This window comes from Gymnoscopelus braueri (genome assembly GCF_963280865.1).
Source record: "Gymnoscopelus braueri genome assembly, chromosome: 19".
NCBI classification, from domain to species: Eukaryota; Metazoa; Chordata; class Actinopteri; order Myctophiformes; family Myctophidae; genus Gymnoscopelus; species Gymnoscopelus braueri.
The window spans coordinates 38,351,358-38,358,457 of NC_137621.1; positions in this window are offsets into that span (position 1 = coordinate 38,351,358).

The window sequence follows — 7,100 nt, forward strand, 5'->3', positions numbered from 1 at the left end:
TGCAGTTGCTGTACTTATATGCTCATAGAGAGACAGTTCTCTAAATAATTGTTAAAAAGTCTGATCCCCTAACCAAGGACAGGAATCAATGTTCTCTTCAGTATTGTTTGATATTTTGTTGTCTTATTATTGTAATGACGTAAAAGGTTGCGTACAGTAAGTGATATGTTTTAAATCACACATGTTTTTTTGTGACACGGTTACATTGGAATCTAGAAATAAATCATTGCAACCAAGTGTTTGTTTAATAACCGGGGCCTTCCTGTCTGTTTACATTCAGGTGGGTTACCAAATTCATCCAATCAGGAGAAAGGGTACCCATTTATCGGCTTCAATTGTTCCAGTTCCAATTTTATCTGCACATTTCTTTCTCGTTTTAGGTTTCATCACTTTCAATTTCACTTGTTTATCCTGTATAAGTTCTCTCTCCTGATCAGATTAAACTTTGTATCCTCACAGGCCCCTGTTATTGAACAAACACTCTGATTGCTATCAGAATATAGCGCTATTTAACACTTATTTTAACTCACTTACTGCACCATTAATGTTCCTGTAATAGCATTTATCAATGGTCTTTCACAGTGAGATAATTTATAGTAATGTAGTTACTTTACACAGTAATAATACATCTACTATAACAGGTGTTCTGCATTTGGAGTGTAGTGACTGATTTATTCTGATGGGTATCAAGAAGACTCACTCCAAAACCAACTCACCCCATTGCTAGGAAAACTCACTCCGGAAAACTCACCCCACAGGGTAGGAAAACTCACCCCCAAGATTTTGGGGGGTAGGAAAACTCACCCCAGGACCTGAGAAAACTCACTCCGGAAAACTCACCCCAATGGTTTTTAACTTTGTGGAAAACTCACCCCAATGGTTTTTAACTTTGTGAGCTTTCCATTTTCACAGAATGCTTTCATAATGTGATGGTGAAAATGGTTTTAAAAAAAAGAAAAATTCTTTCTTTGAAGGTAAAGAATTACCAAATTATGTTGTTCAATTATATTTAGCTAATTAAAGTGCTTTAAATACAAGGTAGATTTCATCAGAAAAGTGAACATTCCAATGTCAAATTATGTTGTTCAATTACATTTAGCTAATTAAAGTGCTTTAAATACAAGGTAGATTTCATCAGAAAAGTGAACATTCCAATGTGTTTATAATCAATGTGTTTATAATGCAAACAAATACTAACTTAACAAAGAAAAATGAAGATTTGATGGACAGGTAGGGAGCAATGCATGTATTAACCAGTTCCTGTTGCCATGCCATGTTTTTCATGTAACGTTCACATGCTTGTGTAACGTCAGCATGTCCTCTGTGACAGGTTATGGTGGTAGGTTGTAAGGCTCTCAGGCCAGTCCTAAACACCCAGGCACCTTCCTAAAGATGGTGAGTGGGGCAGCACAGCCCCCAGACCAGTGGGTGTGTGTGGTGGCCGTAACCTTTGCTCAGATAAGCAAGTTGTGCGATAGCCCCAGTGGTGTAAAGTAACTAAGTACATTTACTCATGTACTGTACTTAAGTACAATGGTGTACCATATTGTATTTTTTTACTTTTTAGTATTTCCAATTTTCAATACTTTTACTTCTACTCCACTACATCTCAGAGGCAAATATACTTTCACTCAACTAGTTTATTCTTCCTAGGAAGTCACAGTAAATACAAACAGAGAAATACAAACAGATTACAGCTGTAATCTGTTTGTATTTACTGTGACTATTTTTATCCTCTGGTTTATTCATGACATGCTGTTGATTAAACATTTAATACATCTTTTATAGTTTTTGAATGATCAGGCTTTTAAGAAATGACTCTTCTAAAGTAATATACATAATGTGATCTGAGACTGCCACCCCATTTTGTTCAAAATAAATACATTTATCTAATTTTTGTTTGTTTTAAAACACAACAGCTCTCCCCTCATGAAATTTCACATGTGATATTTCTTTTTTCCCTGTTTTGTTCAAAATAAATACAAAACAAGAGTTTTAGTTGAATGTTTTCTGTGTTTTTATTTGAAGTATTAATTTTAACACACTATATTTGTATTGTAACTTTATAAGTATTATGTTTGTGTCCTCTTCCTGCTAATGTAAGTTTGCAAGACATTTTGTCATATAAATTGTGTAAATAGAATTATACGCAGATCCTAGATCAGCAAGAGGTGGGCGAAGCCTCTTCAGTAGACTAATGTAGTCTACTATATATATATATGTGTTTATCAACCCTGGCACCCAATTTTGGTCCGCGAGTACTGCTGAGGTGTGCCGTGCCGTTTGAAGAAAGTGTGAACCCAGCCCCTCGAGAACAATAGCGCCGATCTTCCGTCAATCGATACGGCCATCATCCGTTTCACACACAGCCACGGCCAAGTCCATTCAGTGTAGCGACCATCACCCATAGGAATGCAAATATGTTGTCCTACCTGGTACTGTATAAAAAGGGCACAGGGTAGGCCTACATGCTTTGGCACTCAGTATTACTAAGTGGGTCGGAACGGGTGATACAGCGGACCTGAACGTCGTACCTGCTAAGAGGGGCTGTCCTGTCCCAAAAGCCCATGTTATAACCTGCCAAGATCAATGTCCGACAATAAAACACTACATAAGTGCTTCTAAATCACTCCACTGTTTGTGTCAACGTAATCCGTGGTTTGTGGTGTTTAATTAATTACTCCTCCACGGAGAGAATCTCTTTCAACTTCAGGACGTGGTGCCGTCGATAAACCGGAAAACTCGCCCCAAAACACCATCGCCCCCATTTATTTTCGCGGACCAGCGGTTCTTGTATTCCTGTATTTGTTTTACTGGATAAGGTTAGAAATAAGTTTACGGTTAGCCATATTATTAGTTTTACTGAGGTTACGTTTAGGAACAAGGTTAGGTTTAGGCATAGTTTAATGAGGTTACGTTTAGGAATACCAGGTGAATATCGCCGGATTTCCCCGGGGGTGACTGTTTTGGGGCGAGAGTTTTGGTGTTCGTCTGTAGTGGGCAACAGCGCATGCGTCCGCAATAATGCTATTAGTATATATATATTGGGTACCAAATATACCAAAGAAGTTTTACTCTGGGAAGGTTTTCAGACTCCTCATTGCACTGACCCAAGTTTATATATTTGTAGGCCAAAGATTTATATATTTGTAATGGTCAAGGTTTCTTTATACCTGCCCAATAATCTCTCTCTCTCTCTCTCTCTCTCTCTCTCTCTCTCTCTCTCTCTCTCTCTCTCTCTCTCTCTCTCTTTCTCTCTCTCTCTCTCTCTCTCTCTCTCTCTCTCTCTCTCTCTGTGTGTGTGTGTGTGTGTGTGTGTGTGTGTGTGTGTGTGTGTGTGTGTGTGTGTGTGTGTGTGTGTGTGTGTGTGTGTGTGTGTGTGTGTGTGTGTATATATATATATATGTGTGTGTATATATATATATATATATATATATATATATACCGTATATCTAGGTGTGCCCTGGGATCTTTTGGCTAAGCCAAAAGATCCCAACTAATTGGCTAGTATAAGTCCATAATGTCATGGGACATGCATCCCATAACCTGGAGGAATGATTGCTCAACCACAGAGGCAGAGGCAAGTCGCAGCTAGCGTCGCTCCGAGCTGATCTCCTCAAAACCACCAGACAAACGCGTTTTTATACATATACATGTCTATTTGATCACTCAGGCTTTTAATATTTTATAATTGTATACCATGTTAAGTGACAACAGTATACCTCGGTTGGTTGAGAACCATGTAGTTCCAACGTTTGAGTACCGTTTGGATGCGACTCAATAGAACTAGCCCATAGGACCACAATAGAACACAGAACTAGCCCGTAGGGCTACAACTAGCCCTAGGGCTACGACAGAACTAGCCCGTAGGGCCACAACTTCAACTCCAGGACGACCCTCTACACCTCCGAACCTGGCTGTATAATAACATCGCCGATGCAACTCACAGGCCCAGTCTCTGGGCCTCGTTGGTAAGTCTCGTTCCCAGCCGTATCTCCCCTGTGTTCCGGTCCTATTGCTAAGGTCTACTTTCCGCTGTGGGCACCCGTTGGTGCCCTCGCGTGTAAGTACTGTCTCAAGACGCGACCTGTCTAGGCCTGCTACAAACACTGCTGCACCTAGCCTTCATCTCTCCCTATTACAATACACCTTTACTGGCCACAGTCTGTTTCCCTCCCCAGCAACCGCCAACATGCCGACACTCACCTGTGACAGCTGTCTTCACCTGAAGGAGAGAGTATCCCAGTTGGAGGGAAGAATCTCCTTGCTGCGTGACATAAAGGATGATGAACTGCTTCTCGACTCCCTTTATTCCTTCTGTCATGATCCCGTTCCCAAAGTGGCCGAGCTGGACGCGACTGTCGCCGCCGCTGTGGACAAAATGTGGCCAGCTTTCCGCTCTGCAAGGACGGGTGAGCTGGACGCAACCGTCCCCGCCGAGAGGTCCTCGACGGCTCCAGACGCTGCCGCCACGGAACGCCGGACGCAGGAGGGTGTCAAGCCCAGGATCACACCCTCGGCCAGCTCCACACCGGGCCCCTGGACAACGGTCCCTCGGTGCAAACCTCGAAGACCCCCCCCACCGTCACTAAAACAGCCCCCACTCCCCACCAGCAACAAGTTCTCCACACTGGCTGTGGATGACTTCCCCCCACTCACTGTCCACAACCCCCCCCCAGTGTACCTGGCCCCATCGCCTGGCTCGTCGTCAGCTCTGCCCCCCCCCCCCTGCGGACGGTACCCCCCTCAGAAATTCCGCTGTCCTCGTCCAGGTCCAAGTTCTCCACCAACAGCCAAAAAAAGGACCGTCATAACTTACTCAAAGGAGCTGTTACTCGTCGATCGGTGGTCCCCATCGCCCACCAGCCACCGCAGAGGGCTACTCTCCCCACACTGGTAGTCACCAGTAGCCCACCACGCACCCCCCCGTCGCATTCTTGTGACCCCATTCCATCTCCTCTCTTTCCACCCTCCGTAGCGATCATTGGTGACTCCATAGTGAGGCACATTCGATTTGCAAATGCAATAACACACTGCTTCCCAGGCGCAACCACTGCACACATTGTTGATAAACTCCCCAGTATCCTGGCGTCTCTCCCGTCCACGGTAAAGAAAATTATTGTCCACTCTGGAGCAAACGATCACTATTCCGAAGAAAGTAGGATCCAGTTCATTCACCTCCTTAATCTCCTCATTAGTTGTGGAAAATCCGTGTTTATATCCGGTCCACTCCCCACGCTGAACCGCGGAGATGTTTCTCTCAGCAGACTGATGGCCCTTCATTATTGGCTACAGTCCGCCTGCTGCACCTACAACGTTAGGTATATCCATAACTTTTTTCTGTTCTGGGACCACCCCTCCTTCTATGCTATCGATGGTCTCCATCCGAGCCATCGTGGCTGTGAGATGCTGCGTAATAATCTACGTCGCTCCACCGCCGAGCAAACACTGCCCAAAATTAACAACCTACGCCGCTCCTATACTAATCAACCACTACTCAAAACACATGATCAGCCCCGCCCACCCCACTGACTGTTTACTCCATCTGACCACGCTTCTGTTGTTTACACTCCCGTTACGACTACTTCCGGTAACACTCAAAATACTTCCGGGTCCCAGCAAGTGACCTGTCTCGCCCATAATCACGCCAGCGCCCCCTTGTGGCCAGGTGGACTCCCGAATCCTACCAATTTTCATATTCCCACTAGAATCTCCTTTAGATATTATTCTCAACACTCAAATCGCACTACCACAGCCTCTAATTTAATCTTCATTCCAATCCAACCTACCAGGACTGACCCTGTTCCTACCTCATCTCTTGGTCAAATAAAAATTGCCTTGTTAAACATTAGATCACTTAACCTAAAATCAGGTACCTGCAATGATTTTATTATTTCTAATGATATTGATATTCTCATCCTCACTGAAACGTGGCTGAAAAGTGATGATTTTAGTCTTCTCAATGCAGCTTCCCCCCCCGCCTTTTCTTATCTGCACAAACCCAGGCTCTCGGGCCGTGCTGGTGGTGGTTTAGCCGCAATTTTTAATACCGATTACATTTGTTCCCCCGTCCTATTTGGTGAATTTTCATCTTTTGAGTACCTAGCATTCTCCATTAACAAACAACAGCCCATTTTGTTTATTTCAGTATATCGTCCTCCAAAACCTAATGTTTCTTTTATCGCAGAATTCTCTGAATTATTATCTATAGTCATGACAAAACATAGCAGGATAACACTTCTTGGTGACTTTAATGTCCATGTATGTTGTCCCAATAATCCACTAGCCAAGGAGTTTCTAAATATCACTGAATCGTTTGACTTTGTGCTCCATCCCTCAGGGCCAACCCACGACAAAGGTCACATTCTTGACTTAGTCTTATCCTTTGGCGTGAATATATGTAATTTAGAAACTATTGAATTCTGCCTGTCCGATCACAAAAGTGTTCTTTTTAGTTTGGTGTCTGCTCCTCCTCCCAGGAAAATTCCCATCCCCATCTGCTCTCGCATCCTTAACCCCTTAACTGCCAGTAAATTTATCACTGTTTTCAATACCACTGCAATTGCCCCAGCTCCTTACCATTCCATCGATGATCAACTCACCCATTTCAATAAAACCTGCCAGGCAACCTTAGACCTTGTGGCCCCCTTCAAAACCAGGACCATATTGCCCAACAGAATCTCACCCTGGTTAACCGAACAAACAAGAGCCCTTAAAAGAGAGGTACGCAAAATTGAACGGAAATGGAAAACCTCCAAACTACATGTATTTTACGAGCTACTCAAAGATCTCATGAGAAACTATAATATTGCCGTTAGGGATGCAAGAGCCAAATATTTCTCCACCCTCATCTCTAACAATCACCTCAATGCCAGGACCCTGTTCAAAACCATTGAACGCGTTGTTGGTGCTCCCCAAAACCTTGACATGCCATCCTCTCCTGACCATTGTGAGCAATTTTTGACCTTTTTCACTGAAAAGATTCATTTAATCAGATCACAGATGACCAACATGCAACCCCCGGCGCTTATCTCCAACTCTCATGGTCCCACAAACGGCCTCTTCCCCTCTTTTGAATTAATATCCATAGAAACCCTCCT